The 19,064-nt window shown below is 44.9% G+C and overlaps 1 protein-coding gene across 3 annotated transcripts in view; it reads left to right on the top strand.

Moving 5' to 3' along the window:
- Positions 1-7,383: 7,383 nt before the first annotated feature.
- LPAR1 (lysophosphatidic acid receptor 1) overlaps positions 7,384-19,064 on the top strand; it is a 135,352-nt gene continuing 123,671 nt past the window's right edge. The window contains exon 1 of one of the 3 annotated variants that reach the window (XM_080669092.1): positions 7,384-7,755. The gene's annotated coding sequence lies outside the window, so the exon portion shown is untranslated. Of the gene's footprint in view, positions 7,756-8,318; positions 8,442-8,495; positions 8,774-19,064 lie in introns of those variants that run through there. The other 2 variants (XM_080669091.1, XM_080669090.1) reach the window with 2 other exon arrangements.

Genomic DNA, 19,064 nt, shown 5'->3' with positions numbered 1-19,064 from the left:
GATACTAGTTGTGGAAAATCACAAGCTTTATACATAGAAATAAACTGCTGATTTGTTTATTATAAAGTTAATTTTTCTTAGGACATGTTTATAGTGTGTCTTGGTTTTACATCCAGGACAGTCATTTTCTGCCCTTAGATGGTGTTTAATCACTATAGCAGCCCCCAAAGGATGCCTGTGATGGCTGGACATTATTCCACCATAGTTTCATTTAGAAGTATTATTGCATGGATAGATCCAGGTAATTTCACTTGCACTTAAAACATATTATTTAGTTGTTGTTTACAAATAATAAATTGCACCAATCTTAAATGTTCAGCTCAATGACTTTGAACAATTATAAACGCCCAGGTTTTCACCACACAAAGCAAGATAGAGGACATTCCCGTCACCCCAGGAGATTTTCTTCCCTGCCTACTTAGTCAGTCCCAACTCCTTAGGCAATCATGGTTCTTTTCCTAACGTCAAAGATTAGTTTTGCCTGTTTTGGAACGTCATAGATATCAATTGTGCAGTATATACTGTTTTGTGTCTGTCTTGTTTTGTTCAGCATGTTTTTTATGATTCATCCATGTTGTTGTGTATCTCAGAAATTTGTTCCTGATATTGCTGATTAGTCTTTCATTCATGTCCACTTTTTTTTTTTAATTTTCAGAATTTATGTTGGCAGAGAATGGGGGATGGGGAAGAAGAGAGTGGCAGAGTCATTCAGGGAAATGCAATCAGCGCTCAGCCAGGCAGAATTTGTGCAAAGGTGTAATTCCTCTAACTTGCTCACTTTTGGTGAGTGCCCCTCCAGAGGGCAGTACATCAGAATCTGTCCTTTGCATGGTGTCATCAAACATGAGAGATTACAGTCAAAATGTGTGTGAATATATATATTCGTTTAAGTCAGTGGTCGGCAAACCGTGGCTCGCGAGCCACATGTGGCTCTTTGGCCCCTTGAGTGTGGCTCTTCCACAAAATACCACGGCCTGGGCGAGTCTATTTTGAAGAAGTGGCATTAGAAGAAGTTTAAGTTCAAAAAATTTGGCTCTCAAAAGAAATTTTAATCGTTGTACTGTTGATATTTGGCTCTGCTGACTAATGAGTTTGCCGACGTCAAGGTAATTGATAGATTCCCAAATGTAGTGGCTCAAGCAACAAGAAATTTCTGTTCCACATAATGGTCCCGAGTGGGTGTTAACATCAGTGGAGAGGCCCTCCTTCACATGGGCGCTTAGGTGTCAAGACTTATGGCTGCCTGTCATCTTTAATCCCTGGCTTCCAAGGTTGGTGTATGCATTATTGTCACCATTAACCAGGAGGGACAAAGAGCACGAGGGGAGACATGGGAGGGGATGTTAGAGGTAGCCCTAGACTCAGCAGAGGTCACGTATGCTCACATTGGACTGGAGAGAACAGAGTTATGTGACCTCAACTAACTGCAAGTGGGGCTGGGAAATCTAGCCTCGCTGGCGCCCAAGAAGGCAAGAATGAATATTGTCATTAGATGCACCCTCCACATTTATCAGGAGAGCACTTCTACAGCTTGCATTACCAGTAGATTCTGAAAGGGGTTCACTGCCCAAAATGTTCCCGAGCCTTCTGTCAGGCACCCCTCGTCGTGCTGGTCCTACCTTGCTCTAGAAGGTAGGACAGGCTGTCGAGTCAACACAACAGGAAGGACATAAAATGCAAAGGACTTAGGAAACCCATCTGCCCCACTTTTGCCCGGTGGTACCATAGAGTTGATATTCCTTGAAATACTCATTGCAGGCCAAGGGGCAGACCATCATACCGACTACTAGAACTCACAGGGACTCGGCCTAGTAAACTCAGCCATATTTTATTCGAAAGAAAGGAACAGACTCTGTCATGGTTTGTGCTTTCTGTACCTCATGTAATACATACTTCTCTCTTCTGAAATGATGAAGGTATTCTGAAATCTGGAAGTTTTACCTTGTAAATGTACGCATTTACATCAGTAAGAGCTGATTTTTGTTCACAGTCAGGGGAAGGGACCCAGGTTTTATTTAAAAATATGCAGTGTATATGTAATATATTTATAATTATTTCAGCATCATCATGCATTCAAGAGAACATCTCTGATGCTCTGATGTACTTTGACTCATTTCTCATTTATATGTGGTTCTGTTTCTGAACCTGCTATTCTCTTCCATTAGATTGTTTAGCAATTACCCCACCAATACCACATTATTTCAACTGGTGAAGCTTTAGGATATTTTGATATCCGGAGGGGACATTTTCCCTCCTTATGCTTCGATAGAATGGTCTTGGCTATCCTTGGCCTCTTCCTCTTCCATGTGACTTTTAGAATCACTTTGTCAGGGTCTATGAAAACCCTAATACAATTTGGAATAGATTGCTCTGTGTTTATGGAGTCTTCTCCATGAACATTATGTATCTCTTCATTTATTTAGGGCTTTTTTATGTGTTTCAGTAAAGTTTTTATAATTTTCCGTATACAGGTACTATAACTTCAATTAGTTTTTATCCAAATTATAATAAAGATTTGTTGCTATTATGAAAGAGACCTTTAAAAATTCATTATCTCTAGGGGCTGTGGCTTCTTTGCATATTGATCTTTTATTTAACAACTAGAGGCCTGGTGCACGAAATTCGTGCATGGGGGGCTGTGTCCCTCAGCCGAGCCTGCACCCCCTCCAATCTGGAACCCCTCAAGGGATGTCTGACTGCCTGTTTAGTCCCGATCCTAAACGGGCAGTCGGACATCCCTCTCACAATCCAGGACTGCTGGCTCCCAACTGCTTGCCTGCTTGCCTTCCTGATTGCCCCTAACCGCTTCTGCCTGCCAGCCTGATCACCCCTAACCACTCCCCTGACAGCCTGATTGATGCCTAACTGCTCCCCTGCCAGCCTGATTGCCCCTAACTGCCCTCCCTTGCAGGCCTGGTCCCTCCCAACTGCCCTCCCCTGCTGGCCTGATCATCCACAACTGCCCTACCTTGCAGGCCTGGTCCCTCCCAACTGCCTTCACCTGCTGGCCATCTTATCGTGGCCATCTTGTGTCCACATGGGAGCAGTCATCTTGTGTGTTGGAGTGGTGGTCAATTTGCATATTACTCTTTTATTAGATAGGATGTTGCTAAAATCTCTTATTTGCTCTCATACTTGATTGCTTGGATTTCTTAGGAGATAACAGTATCATCTATAAATCATATTTTTCTTGTTTTCTAACCCTTTTGCCTTCTAATTTCTCTCTCTCTCTCTCTCTCTCTCTCTCTCGTGTGTGTGTGTGTGTGTGTGTGTGTGTGTGTGTGTGTGTTTTATTTTGGCAAGGGGCTTTAGGATAATGTTGAGTAGAAATCGAAAACTTAGCTTTGTTTTGTCCCTAACATTTAAAGAAAAATGTTTACTGAATTAACATTAAGGATAATGCTTATGGAATTAGATTGTTCAGGAAATTTCTCCATTTCCAAGTTTGCTAAGATTTAAAAAAATATAAACGAGTGGCAAAACGTTTTCTAATATTAAACCATTCTTACATTATGGTATCAACCCAATGTGCTTAAGAGGAATTTTAAAAAATTTGCTGAACTTGGTTTGATAATATTGTATGTATAAATATTTACTCCTTTTGAGATTGGCCTGTAATTTTCCTTTCTATGTTTTTGTCTGAATTTGGTATCAATATTTTATTAGCTCATAAAATAATTCCTTCTTTTTCTATTATTTGAAACCATTTGAATAGAGTTTATTCGTCTTTGAAGATCAAATAATGGGAAAGGTGTCTTTCCCATCAAACCTTTGACCCTTTTTGTAAGTAGACTTAGAAATAAAAGTTCAATTTATTTAATGGTTATAAGTATATTCATGTTTAAAAATGTTTAATAAATTTATAATTTACAACTTACTAAAAAGTATCTATTTTAGCTGTTTTTAATTGTTCACAAAAATTTTAATATTAAAAAAATGACTGAAAACATAAAATCTTATTCACAGTCTTTGTCTTTTCTTCCCCATCAGTCTTACTAGAAATTTACTTAATTATTCTTTTATAGAACTAGCTTTTGTTTTGTGACCCTTTCTATGATTTCTTTGTATCTATGTCTATTTTTGCTCTAAAATGATACATATAACACACATATATTTTTTGGTCTTTATTTCCTCCCCTGCCCCCACCTGTGTTTTAGATTGGAGCCTTTTATTTGGGTGAGGGAGACAGAGGATTTGCTTGTCCTTGATCTATTCAGGCATTGGCCAGATTGTTCATGCAGAAATATGAGGTAAGAGAAAAGGTGAGCAGATTAGGGTTTTCATTTCATCGCAGTCTAGTCCTCAGACAAGGTTGTTACACACACAATCCCGGTTCCTAGAGTCTCCCTATGCCACTTCTACCCTGAAGCGTGTTATTTTTTTTTTTACTAAATTGGACTGCCTCACCCACCTCTGCTACTGGCCTTTTAAAATAGAAAGGTTTCCTAAGGAGAATGTTTTCTCTCTAGCCCAGGGGAAAAACACTGGTAAGGCACAAATACCCCATTTTAAAGTGGAAGACACCTATGCCTGGGGGCATTTGGAAAAAAAAAACAAACACCCACACACACACACAAAACGTTCCCAAGCAGGCTGAATTCTCTGAGGGTATCATTTCACCAGAATATATTCTTTGAATTAGTCTCTGCATCAAAATGGACTGGAGGGAAAGTTTCCAACAGATCTTTTTTGCTGATAGTTTTGATTACTCTGTAGTAGAAAATTTCAAAGGCTTTTGCCAGACGGAAGGGAACATGGGGAGGAAGGGAGAACTAGCATGGCCAGCAAACCCTTTTGAACAAGCAGAGCCCAAAGCAGTGACAACCAGTTTTTCTATCCTAAATGCTTTGCAAATTATAGACTTTGGACCACTAGATAACATCAACGATTGGACAAAGTCCTTTAAGATACCAACATAAACTCTCCTTGAAATATCCCTCATTAAAATTCTCTTCGTTTTGCTGGAAATATTTTTTCTCACGTTTGGCCGCACCAGCTGTCTATTTGGCTCTGCTAAAGTCATTTGAAGAAACAAATATAGAGAAACATTGCTTGGCAGAGGATAAGAGAGGGAGGTTAGGACCGAAAGCAGTGGGATGACTACCCAAGAAAGAGAGTAAAATCTGAACGTCAGGAGGGCCACAGACAGATTAAAACATTAAAGAAAGTGTATCAAGGTATTCTTCATCTCTGTTGAAACAACATCTTCTACGTCAGTGTTTTAAGACGCCTGTTCAAATACATGATCTTACTTTGATAAAGACAATTTGGAACATAATAAAATACACAGATGACAAAACTGGCTCATTTGGAATACAATACTAGTTTTATTGGATAAATTTCTGTGCTGAACAGGATTTGACTACTAGTAAAGTTGTTGACCTGAAGCTGGCTGCAGAGCGGGCGCTTTTAAAATGTTTTTACTGATTTGAAAGAGAGGAAGGGAGAGGGAGAGAAACATCCAGATAAACATTGATAGGCCGCACGCCCCCTACTGGGGATCGAACATGCAACCTGGCATGTGCCCTGACTGAGAGTTAAACCTTGACCTCTCAACAACTCAGCCACATCAGTTGGGCCAGAGCAGGTGTTTTTAGCCAGGTCCACACTTGTGAAGAAAACAGGTCCATCCAGACTGACCTTTTATTTTGTTCTCCATTTCATTTTAGGACATGGTAGACCAAATAGAGAGGACAGAAAGTGTTTCACAGCAAATAACTTGGAACTCTTTTAATACAAGTCTTGTGTGGACACAACTCCTTATTTGATATTAGTAGAAAGGACCACAGAGTAATTAAGGCAGTTAATATATAGTCAAAGCAGAAGCAGCCATGTTCCTTCAGGCAGCCAGAGGTAAAATCAATATATTGGAAAATATCCAAGTTGAATGGTAGGCAAGAAACTCATTTTCACATTGCCTTTGACTTATGATAGGAGTAAACATTGAAATAATTAATTATTAAATTAAAGATTTATTTTATGTGTACTTATATAATTAATAATATAACAATACTTTAATTCTTTAAAATAATAATTTAAATTTCTCTTTAGGAGCAGATGCAGAAGTTTTGGTTTTGAGGAATTGAAAGTAAATAAAAAGTGTGTAGTAAGAAGGAGACAGGAAAATCCGCTAAGTGGTTTTCCTGAGTTGGAAGGAAAAGCCCTTTCAGTATATTTTATTTTTCTTACCAATGTATAGTTTTTATTATACTTAGATCTTTTTTTAAAAAAAACATTTTATTGATTTTACAGAGAGGAAGGGAGAGGGATAGAGAGTTAGAAACATCCATGAGAGAGAAACATTGATCAGCTGCCTCCTGCACGCCCCCTACTGGGGATCGAGCCTGCAACCACCGTACATGCCCTTGACCAGAATCCAAACCGGGACCCTTCAGTCCTCAGGTGATGCTCTATCCACTGAGCCAAACCCGCCAAGGCTATACTTAGATCTTAGAGTGGACATTTTCCTCTTTGTCCTGATATAATATATATTTTTTTAGAATTTAAGATCAACTCTTATTATTTGTGAGGTAAGACTATATGCGTTTTCTGCATGTCATACATCAATATTAGTACTGTGCATGTATTAAAATTTATATTTTTCATATTTTCAGTGGGTTATTGTAAAATAAATCATAAATTGGTAGGAAATGAGAGAAAGCAGAGTCGTTTAAAGTTGATTTTTAAAAAAGTGATTTGAAAAAACTGTTTAAAAAGGAAACAGCTTCAGATAGGAATGGACTACCAGCCAGGGCTTGGCCTTGAGCACCCGGTGAAAACCACAAGGGGACCTCAGCCCAGGTTGTCAGCAGTCTCACCCTGGAGATGGTCGTGTTGCCTTGGAAGCATACCTCCCGGAAGCCTAAACAACTTCCACTTCCTCCAAGAAGGTTTCCCCTCCCCAAGTGAGGTTTATAGTCACCTCTCCGTTCTGCAAAGCCCAAGGTTAACGAGTGACCGCCACCCATGCAGCACTCCCTCGCAGTTCTGCAGTTCTTAGATGTGGTTGTATCAGTCCTGCCTAGTATCTTAGCTCTCACTGCCGTGGCTCTCTAGATGCTATTTCAGGCTACAGTTCCCTAAGCTTTTTATCTCTAAGCAGCTACTTTTGATGTGTGGCAGCTTTAGCAGTGAAGTAAGAGGCAGAGAATTTACCAACACCACGAAAATCCTGGGAAACCAAGGCTGAAAGGTGGGTGGGGGTGGCGCGGCCTGAGCGACCACGATTGACAGGGTGTTGTTTTAGGGCCTGGGTGAATCTGTTCCTGGCTGGGCTGACACTTTCCAAAGATTGATCCCCAGGCCGTCGTCCCGCGCCGCGCCTGCCCGCACCTCCAGGTGTGCATTCCCCGCCCTTAATTACTCTTCTGAAATGGATAGCTTGCACTTGCAAAGTTGCACCGGGAAAGCGGAAGAGAAATGTGTAATCATGGACGTGGAGAGCTGAGGGAGCACACTCACACTTGCTGTGGTCTGCAGACCCAGTCAATCGAAAACTCCGAACTGGAAACGTGTGCACCTTTCCGGCCGCAAAGTCGACTCTTCGTGCTTTGCAGCCTCCAGTTAGAGGCTGCGCTCGGGGAAACTTTGTCTGCTGGAAACTTTGGACACTGAATTACGAGAGGCCATACTTAGGGGTTTTGCGGGCCCCGCGATGTTTTCCAGAGCTTTTCAAGTGGGAAGAGAAGAGCGACGAAATGAAAATGCAGCGTGTGGGGGAGCCCACCCGAGTCCCTACAGCTGTCGCACGTTGAGGTGAGCGCTGGAGGGCCTGGGGTGGGGATCCCGAGCTGGCGGCCGCGGGTCTCCCGCCGCGGGTGTGTCAGATCTGGGAGGTGGGGGGGCGGAGAAAGGCGGGGGGGATTGGTAAAATAATGAATGGGCTTCGGCTGCCGGGGCGGGAAGTTCGGCGAATGAATGGGGGAAGGGGATCGCAGTAGGTTGGGGGCTCTGGGGGTATCACGCCAGGTAGGGGAGTGAGCTAGGGGAGGGAGTTTGGGGGTGCGGGAGTTGCTGACTTGTGCTACGTGGAGTAAGCTGCAAAGAAAGAAGGCGGGGGAAGGAAGAGGTTGGCGTCCGGGCTGCCTTTTCGGCACTCCCTCCGCGCCCCCTCTCCGGTGGCCCCTGCCGGCGCGCCAAAGCCCGAGCAGTGGGGCCAAGCAGTGGTGGACGCTCGGGAGTTGTGACTCCCCTGTCCTCCTGCCGAGCGCTGCCTGGATCTTGGGCGGCCTGGGTTCTGCCGCAGCGGAGCGCTCCCCGGCCTCCCGGCCTCGCGCGGGACCCCGGCGGGGGTAGGCGCAGGGGGTGGCCCGGCTCCTGGCGACCTCCGAGGGGTGGGCGGAGGGCCGGGCTCCACTGGCTGCGGGGCGAGGGGCCAAGATTGACCCGTAGCGGGAGGCCAGCCCGAGGGCGGCGGGAACCAGACTCCAGGCGGCACGCAGGTAAAGGGGCGGGCGCGGGGCGGGGGGACAGCGCCCCCTGGGCCCGGAGCCAGTGCCGGCGGAGTCGCCTCCGACTCCAAGAGGCGCGTTCCGATCGCCCAGCCCTGCCGCAGACGGGCTTTGTGGCTGTGTGGGTGCAAGTGTGTGAGTGTGGGCGTGCGAGTGTGGATGTGCGCGCGCGCCTGTGTCGGGTGTGGGTGGGTGTGCGTGCCTGCAAGCTGGCCTGCAGGAGGCGAGGTTGCCTTGGCCTCCCCAAACAGCCAGTTGACCGAGCCCTGGGAGGGAAGTTGCCGCAGCCGCCCGGGCCGCCGGCCCTCCTGTCCCCCGGCCAGGTCAGTGCGTCCGGGGCCCGCCTAAGTGACACGTAGGTGGCCTTGGTTACCTGGGGCCGGGTGGGGGCGCGGGAAGGCTTCCCGGGGACGCTCGAGATTCCCCCAAATCCTCGCCCGGGTGGACAAGGACCGCCGGGGTACCTCGCGCCCCGTAGCTTGGAGCTCCCGCACCACTTGCTTTTCACCGACAACTCAGCACAGTAGTCTGTCTTGGGCCGAGGACTTTAAACTTAAGTTCCCAGCCGCTTAGCAAACACGCTTAGCAAGTCACTGGAAAATCCAAGGCAAGGGAGGGACCTGGCTTTGAGATGGTGGTTTTGAAATCAACGGGCACACTTGGTGTGTGTAGGACGGCTAGTCTGTGTTGAATGGATTTAAAATTTATTCTTGTTTTTCTTTGCTGCCATTTGGCTTTGAAGTGTAAGAATGACGGCATCCAGGATTTGTTGCCTGCAGTCCGGGGCCCCGGGTTGTTGCTCACTGCCGCTACTTCTGCTCTTTCTCTCTTTTTTCTTTTTTGTTGAAATCTATGGATTTTTCGTAAACGTGCGTTTCCAGCGAGTGCTCGCTTGTTAAAACTTCAGTATGAATGCGTTGCTTCCCATTGAAATAGATACATATGTGCAAAAGTGAGTATTGAAAACATGTAGCTGCAGTTAATTAGAGCAAAACCCTCTATCCCTTCAGGCTCTACCAGTTCGTGCTTTTCACCTATTTGAAGAGGTATCGTTTGCCAGGCGGAGTAAGCTTAACTGTGAAGTGAGAGGTTCCTAGCAATTCTGGCTAAAGGGAGACCCTGCGCTGGGAATACTGATGAGTTCTCGGAAGGAGATAGTCCCTTGTCAAAGAGAAGAGCAAGCCCCTGTGAAAAAGGGTGTCTACTGGAGTTATGGTTGTCTGGTCCGAACTAAATTCCATTACTCACTCCCTCCTCACTCACTCTGTGCCGGCTAGTCCTTGCAGCCCCCGATTCTCCAAATCCAGGCAGGAGTGTATTGCCCCCAATACAAAATTGTTACCAACAATCAGCATTATAAGTATGTTAAGGTTGCTACTGTCTTGATACCGTTTACCTTGAGGATAAAGAAGCCAAGTAGCAAGAGAAAGAAGCAGTGTATGGCGGGAAGGTACGGACTGAGGGGCCGGGCGGGAGGACTGGGCTGTCATAATTCAAGCCAGCACCGCGTCCCCTAGTGGTGCGACCTTAGCCAGTCAGGTCAGTGCATTCTCTGTCTTCGTGACCTCATCTAGAAAATGGAGGGGTTTGGTGATCTTTGCTGTTCCTTCCAGCTCCCCAAGTAACTAGAAGAGACTGGGGGTGGGTGCGTGGGGTGGTTATCCCATGTTAGAAATGTTAGAACAATAGGAGGAGGGTAAAGAGGAAGTGTGAAGGGGTTAGTCCTGGAGGGAAGTGATAGGGCAAGAGGGCCAGGAAGGTGAAAGAAGAACCAGCAGTAGGAGATGGAGGGGGGAAGAGCCTGGAGCTGAAAGTTCATTTTTCCCTTTTTTTCTTTCTTTCTCCATAAGGGCATCAGTAATACCCCGCCAATCATTTATTACCCTTATTATTTAAAATGTGCGATCCTGCGCAGCTTTAAAATCCAGGTGATCCCTGCAGCTGACCATGCTCCTTTTTGCATACTGTTTTTAAGTGGGTCAGCTACTGCCCAGAGCTTTGGACACTCAGCCTGGACCCCAGTTTCCCTGTGAATGATGGGGGGGGGGGAGGGAAATAACAGAGGTGGGAGTGTAAGTGGCAGCCCTTCCAGCAGCTTGCATTGTGAAACTTCTATTTTCATTTGAAGTTAATATTTTCTGAAGAGTCATTTGATTAAAAATATTATGCCATAGCATTTTCAAGGTTTTACTGAATGTGCTCTGATAGACCTACTGGGAAATGCAAAGAACTTGCTAAGTCTTTTTGATACATGATGACATTCAGTCTGATAGTGACTGTTAGGGAAACTTTATTTCAAATACTTTGCAGGGAAAGTTGCAATCTGGGCAGAATACACTCTACAATTTTTACTAGGAAGCTCCCTGTGTTAAGGAAATCATGACTTTTGAAATTTAGTCTGAGGTCAAGATTTTAATGGCTGTGCTTAAATGCATGGCCTTTCTTTTCTTGAGGAACATGATTTATTTTAAAGTGAAGTGTGATGTAGTAAAAACTTGAGCATAAACTCTTGTTTTCAAGTCTAAAAGTCTGCTCTGGCCTTGCTGACTTGGTATCATACTCCTGTTTGTTTTCTTAATTTTACACTAGAGGCCCAGTGCACGAATTTGTGCACAGGGCCGGCCGGGGGGAGGGGGGGACCGTGGGAGGTTGGCAGGCTGCAGGGGAGGGACCGCCAGAGGGCCAGCTAGGGGGGGGGCGTGGGGGAGGGGCCGTGGGAGGTTGGCTGCCAGCCCTGAAGAGGGAGCAGGCTCTCGGCCCCCCTGGGAAAGGGGCCGCGTCCACCACCACCCACCCCCGGTTCCCCATCCCAGCCCGGGCCTGAGGGCCCCGGCGGGGTCGGGTGAGGAGGTGACGGTCGCTGGGCCACCTGGCAGTTCCCCCCCTCCCCCCTCCTCCTTCCCTTGCCACTGTGCCGCCACCACTGTGGGCTGGAGGCCCCTGAGGAAGGGAGAGGACGGGAGTGAGACAAACCCTTGTGTTGAGGGCTGACTTTCAATAGATTGTGGCAAGGGAGCTGCTCTGCTATGTAGGAAACCACGACCGAGAAGCAGGTCTCCATGAATGGTTTAGCACCAGGGGCCGATGGGGGCCAGCTGTCTGGGGGGAGGGGCCACGGGAGGTTGGCTGTGGGAGCACACTGACCACCAGGGGGCAGCTCCTGCGTGGAGCATCTGCCCCCTGGTGGTCAGTGCGCGTCATAGCGACTGGTCGACCCGTCGTTCTGGTTGTTCTGGTCGTTCGGTCGTAATAGTCACTTAGGCTTTTATATATTTTAGGTATGTTACCCCACAAAGTCCCTATCATGTTCTTAGTTAACCGTTTCACGGAGAACTCTTACGGATGTTACAGAGTTGTGAGAAAAGGAGGAAATTTAAATTCAGTAAGCAATTACCGAAATCCTCCTCTAGCGGAGATATTAGTGTGATGAAAAGGAAGCCCTAGAAGGAGCTGCAGTGTGAGGGAAAAGATGCAGCTAACTGCAATGTAGCAGCTGGATCGCATAACTGGGCAGCAGCTAAAGAATCCAAGAACCCTGGCATGCCAGGGAATGGAAAATTAAATTCTGACTTTGGGGAAGACTTCTGAGAGGGACTTGGAAAATGAAAATGATGCAACTCTTTAAAAGAATGTTTACTTTTATTGATTTCAGAGAGGAAGGGAGAAGGAAAGAGAGATAGAAACATCAATGACAAGAGATAATCATTGATTGGCTGCCTCCTGCTCGCCCCTTACTGGGGATCAAACCTGCAACCCAGGCACATGCCCTTACTGGGAATCTGTGAATCAAATGGTGGCCTCCAGTTCATAGGTCAGCGTTTAACCACTGAGCTACACTGTCTGAGCTGATGCAGCTCTTAGAAGATGAATGTTGGGGAGGGATACAGGTGTGGTTGGAGTCCCAGGGTAATGAGGGCTGGAAATATATAAGGTAGTAAATTATGGGGGAACTTGGATGTTATTTTAAGGCGTTGCACTACATGGAGATGGGGAGAGGAAAGTATTATTTAGCCCCAAGATGTAGGAAGATAGTGAGTAACATATATTGGGGCATAGTGAGGGGTGAAATGATGGAGAGGTGATTGGGTTTTTATTCCATTAAATTCCATTGTAATTCATGGCTAGTGAGTTCTAGGGCACTGCCACTAGCGTACCCAGTTTATATACAGGTTGCAGAATAGATGAATATGTGGTTCCTTCTCCCCAGCCCCCAATGGATAGTGCTTTTTCTACTTTTGAGAAAATTAATTTAGTAAAAATTAATGATGCTATTGTGTTATGTTTGGGCCTTTTGAGCATGTGGGTTAAAGTCACTCGCCAGGCACAGAGCTGACCAAGAAGGTATTTTGCTTTGCTTTGTTTTGTTTAGGGCAGGGACTGCTGGTTAATCCTGATTTAAACATGACTGCAGTGGCAACCAGCATTCCTGACCCTGTTTGTGTTATGCATAGTATTTAACCACAGTTGTTGACTGTCTGCAGCACAGAAGAGAAAGAATTATTATCAGTTTGGAATCGGGGTTAATGCCCTTGTAAAGGGTAGGGGTGCTGATGGAGGGGAGGAGGGGGCGGGAGGGTAGCACCCTGAGTATTGCAGTGAGGGCTGACCCAACCCTGAAGAGCCTTCGGTAAGTTTAACCTCCAATAGAAGTAACCTGCTCAATACTGTAGACTAAGACTTTTTAAACAACCTTCTTTTTGTCATCTTCTCTCCCAACCCCCCAAAATAATCTCTAGAGCTAAGGTGTCTAGCTCATTATCTGTTATATAGGAAGAATGTCTGTGGGGTCCTTTGGGAGAGGTGCTTAGCAGCTCTGTAGGTTTCCTTTCACACCCCATATCTCTGTCTTGGGTAGGAATGGATGGCTTGTCACTTGCATGTCCAAGGTGGAGTTGATTTGGGTCAATGTTCTCATAGCCCTTGAATCTGGAGATGCTGGGTTACCAAGGAGACAGTAATTAAAGGAGATTAGGTCAGCTTCTTTTGACTATCTTCTGAATACAATTTGAATATTCCTAGCAGTTTGCTTAATCTCTGCAAGGGAGCTTGGGTTTGGCTTGTTTGATCATTTAATTAAGTGAAGGAACCCAAGGTTAGTAGACTCTACATTTATTAGTAGGATACACTCTTGGGGGGCGGGGGGAGGTAGGCATGAAGGTATTTTATTTATACTCCCTGGCATTTTTTTTCCCCAGCAGATTATGTATGATTTCAAAGTAGCATTGTTGTTGTTGTTATTAATGACTTTTGGAGATGGGGTAAAAGAAATTGTTTTAACACTTCAACGTTAGCTACTGTCATCTGGTCTGTGCTGTAGAAACTTTAACCTTGAAGTTCATGTAGATGTCAAATTTTTTTCAGAAGTGAAAGACTACATGGATGTAGGCATACATGGATGTAGGTTGTAATTTATTTTATTTCTGTGGCACTGCTTTGAAAAAGTGATATGTTGGCAGGACAGACGCTTCACTTCAGTCCAGTGCTAACACAAACGTGTGTAAGCCCGAATGAGGTAGATCACGCTGTGTTTGTTGTATTTAATGTGGAGAGAAGAGAACATGATTTCAAAACTAGCCTCTTTCTTTAAAAGAGAAAAAAAAAGTTTAATAAATAGCACTTCGTCTTGGATCTCTTTGGAGTGGGATTTCCAAAGGAAATTTTGTATATTATGGCCATGATGTGTGCCTATGTTTCTTAAAGTTTAGGATTCACTATACAGAGACTGCTACTGTGAACCATCTCTTCCTTCCTTCCTTCTTTCCCCCCTTCCTTCCTTCCTTCCTTCCTTCCTTCCTTCCTTCCTTCCTTCCTTCCTTCCTTCTTTCCTTCCTTCCTTCTTTCCTTCCTTCCTTCTTTCCCCCCTTCCTTCCTTCCTTCTTTCCTTCCTTCCTCCCTCCCTCCCTCCTTTCTCCCTCTCTTTATCTCTCTCTCTCTCTTTCTTTCTTTCTTCAAGTTTCCCTTTATTCATTTTCTTAAATTTCAGAACAATGCGCTGCATTTGATTTAATGTAAGTCTGCTATACTCAGTTTTCTTTCTCTATGTTGACGTGTTTGTCTTTGACCAGTCCCGGAACTGCCTTCATTCTGAAATTCTTTCTCCAACAGAAGGCTATTCCTCGCTCTTTGAAAGGAGAACTGATTCAGGGCAGAGGAAATAAGTTCTGTTCAACCCTAGCAGCACTGAGCTGACCACCTGCTGCACACCCAGCCCTGTGCTGGGTCCCAGGGGAAAGGAGTGGGGGGTGAATAAGGCTCCCTACCCTCTGCGAGGGGCTTGCAGACATATTGACAGATTATTGCAAGTCAGTGTAACAAGTATGATGAACGAGATAATCATGGGAGCACCAAACACGGGGCACCTGACCCTCAGCGTGGGTGTGGGTGCAGGGCTTCGGGTGGGTGTGGGTGCAGGGAGGGCTCTTGGAAATTAGGATCTGGAAGGACTGTAGGAGATAAACCAAGAAACCTAGAAGGCAAAAGAGGGATCACGATAGAGGAAATCAGGAGGCTTTATTTTGCATTTTGGTGTTGCTGGGTAAATCAGAGTTCCTCTCTTTTTACATCTGTAAAGAAGCAATAAGAACTGATGTCATCTGGTTGCTAATTCTAGTTTTCGTTTACTTGTCTCTTAATCTTTTATTTGTTCATTTCTCCACTCCATACGCCATAGACGTTTGCTGCACACCTCCCATTACCGAGGAACAGTAGACAAATAAGACATGTTAGGTCCCATCTCCCAGGGAGCCTGCATCCTGTCACCTTATGTTAACAACAAGCTCTTTTGAAATCCCCTCAGATGTGGAGCATGTCTGTGGAGCTGTTCTTCACCTTCAGGAATGTTTTCTTCACAGGAGTCTCAGTATTTCCAGGTCAGTTAGCTTTTCCCTCTCACGTAAGAGAAGAAGAAGGAAACAGAGCCTGATGTTCTCATCTTTCTGTAAACTTGAAATGTTTTACCCCAGGTCTACCTGTCCGTTGTCAACTCTAGAGATAGACGTAGTTGTTTCTTATCTGTAATGCTGGCTTTCATCTCATTTTGGATTTTCTTAATTTCAACCCGACTTGTTTTTGGATTTCTGTATTCACTGTATAACTTGCTTCCTAGAACAGCCGTGGGCAAACTACGGCCCGTGGGCTGGATCCGGCTGTTCTATCCGGTTCTCTTGCTCTCCCCTCCGCTCCTTTACTTTGAATTTATATTAGTTCACACAAACACTCCATCCATGCTTTTGTTCCGGCCCTCCGGTCCAGTTTAAGAGCCCATTGTGGCCCTCGAGTCAAAAAGTTTGCCCACCCCTGTTCCTAGAATCATTCTAATCTAGTATTCCTGGGAAGTCAGGCCTATTTTGAGGTCACGTTATCATAGGACGTACTTTGCTTTGTTAATGCATTTTACTTACCTTATTTAGGTCACTCAAAGATATGAACCAATAGAAAGTGTTCCAACCGGGACAAGGTAGCTGCATTCACTTATAAGATCTGTGTTTTTTTTGTAATGATTCAAAAATATAGACGTGTCAGAGTAAATGTAATAATCTCCCTCTGACACTTCAACCTTACCCAGCTGATGTAACCCTTTGTCATCAATGTGTTACATAGCCTTCCATACTTGTCTTTTTGCTTATAGAAACCTACACAAATGTTTGTGTTTAGATATATTTACATATGTGTGGGATGTGTGGGAGGGGGCGGTTTACGTATACCCATATATATGTTTACATATGTATGTGCGTGTGTCTGTGTGCACACGCACGCCCTCCTGCCTCTGTTCTCTGTGGTTGGAAAGAGGCTGTGGTTGAGGCTGCCCCCATGGGCCAGAAGTTTCAAGTCCAAAGAGCCCGTGTGGCTCCTCTTTAATCGGCACAGCACGATATTACTCAATTCAGAGTGCTCGTCAGAGAGAGATGAACAGGGAACAAGAAAACTAGTTCCAGCTGCGTGAGCACGAAGACAACAAATATTCCAGAGAATGTTATTCCCACAAGCACTCCGCTTCAACTGGCAGGGGCGGAGGGGCACTTGGCAGCACATATTTTGGCATCTGAGACCCTCTGGTTGGGTGGGACACCAGGCATCGGTGGAAGGCCTGTCGGCCACTTCTGGAGCAGAGCAGAGAGGTGGAGTTACTCATCGTAGGCAGGCTTCCTTGTGGGAGTATCAGAGGCCCCCCTGAGGCTCCGGTAGTCAGCGGAGGATAGGGATGAAACAGAATTGCCTTTTGTTAAGGGGCTGCTTTGCCATCGGATGAGGATTTGTTGGGAGCGGGATTATTGTCATGTCAAGAAAATGAGGCAGTCATTCCGTACCCAGTATTTATTGCAGTTCCACAGGGTTTGCTTTACTTTCTGATTAGACACAGAGACCTAAAGCTTCAAAGGCTGAGGTAGGATGACCCCGACTTTTCCAAGTTCACTCGTCACTTTATATGAGACCTGGTCAACTCAGTTTGATGCAGCTGAAATCTTCTGTGGTGAAGTCCCTGTGTTTGGCTGAGGACACTAAACAATAGAAGAAGAAGGAAGGAGAAAGGAGGAGAAAAATGATGACCAAGAAAGTCTGGTCCCTGCTCTCAAGTAGGTCATAAGCATGGAGAGCCAAGGAGAGACAAATGCCTAAGATCAGGCAGACAGCGATACATGTCCTAAACCGAGGGTTACCCAAAATGCCATCTGAATATCTGAGGATGGAGAGAGAGTAACTCTGTTTGGAGTAAAGATTTGCAGCAAGATTCTGTGCTCAATGGACACGTTGGGTGAAAAGCTCATGCCAGCAGAAGAGTCATAATTAAGAAAGGCCAGGTGCTACATGTGAGTGACAGGCACAGTGGTGGTGTGCTGCGGGTCCGTCTTGAAGGGCCACTAGAAGGTTGCTGGAAGCTGTTAAGGACAAAAAAGGGGCATGTTGATGCCATTAACAGAGAGAAGGCACATGAGAATATGAGGATTGTTCCAGCGAGAACAGATTTTCAGTGTGGAAGCTTAGCTGAGAAGTCAGAGCTTGGCAGAACTCAGGATTAATTGTTATATGTCAAAGTAAATACAGGCATGTGCCACTTGGCATGTGGGGATATGATCTGAGAAATGTGTCATTAGGCGATTTCATCATGGTATGAACATCATGGAGTGCACTTACACAATCCCAGATGGATAACCTGCCATACACCTAGGCTGCATCGTATGGCCTGTTGCTCCTAGGATAGAAACCTGTACTGTATAGCATTAGCATGTCACTGTACTGAATACTGTAGGTGATTATAACACAGTGGTATTTGTGCATCTAAACATATCTAAGCATAGAAAAGGCACAGTAAGATTATGGTATAAAAGATTTAAAAATGGTACTCCTGTAAAGGGACTTGACGTTTGAATGGAGCTTGCAGGACTGGAAGTTGCTCTGGATGAGTGAGGGTGCGGTGAGTGAATGTGAAGGCCTACGTCATTTCTGTATGCCATTGTAGACTTTAAAACACTAGACACTTAGGCTACACTAAATGTATAAAACAGCACGAGATTAAATCAAGTGCAAGAGAAAATGATGTCATCAAGAGACATGGGTCAACATGAGATATTTGAGGCAGCTTGCTGGCCTAACATGGCATGCAGTTTTACAGCAAACTATATAATTAGAAAGAGTATACTCTAAAGTCATGATAAACAGTAAAGTGTAGTAAATACATAAACCCGTAGCAGTCATTTATTATCATTATCAAGTATTATGTGTTGTACATAATTGTGTGTGCTGCATTTGTATGTGACTGGCAGTACAGTGAGTTTGTTTACACCAGCATCACTGCAAACATTAGTAACCTGTTACTCTATGATGCTATGTCAGCTAGGATGTCAGGAGGCGATAGGAATTTTTCAGCTCTGTTATAATCTTGTGGGACTATTATTGTGTATGTGGTCCATTGTTGACTGGAACATCTTGATGCTGGGCGTGACTGTTATCAGACATTCATTGCGCATCCACTATGGCTTCTCTTGATGAGGTGGTTCTGGGATGATAAAAAGGAGATGGAGTTTCACCTTAATGTTTCTTGGGGGTGAATAAAAGCCCCTGAACCAATTCATTCCAGCAAAGAAAAAAAAAATCCTGGAAATAATTGGAAGACTGATGATAATATGGGGGCTGATACAGTTTTTTAAAATGTGGTTTTTAAAATATAGTTGTTTTAAAAAATTTATCTTTCTTGTTGAAAGAATTACAGATGTTCCCATTCTTCCCCGCATTGACCCTTCTCCTCCCAGCTCCCGTCCCCTCCCCAGGCCGTCACCCCACTACTGTCTGTGTTTATGGGTTATTCATACAGCATATAGATCTTCGGTTGATCTCTCCTATCCGCCCCTGCGCCCATTACCTCTGAAGATCCTCAGTCGGTTGCATGCTTTCATGTCTCTGGATCTATTTTGTTTGTCAGTTTATTTTGTTTGTTGGATTCCCCATATAAGTGAGATCATGTGATACTTGTCTTTCTCTGACTGACTTATTTCACTTAGCACAATACTCTCCAGGTCCCTCCATGCTGTCTCAAAGGGTAAGAGATCCTTCTTTTTTGCAGATACATAGTATCCTATTGTGTAAATGTACCACAGTTTTTTTATCCACTCCTCTACT

Source organism: Plecotus auritus (genome assembly GCF_963455305.1).
Source record: "Plecotus auritus genome assembly, chromosome: 5".
NCBI classification, from domain to species: domain Eukaryota; kingdom Metazoa; phylum Chordata; class Mammalia; order Chiroptera; family Vespertilionidae; genus Plecotus; species Plecotus auritus.
This window is presented reverse-complemented; position numbering and strand designations above follow the sequence as displayed.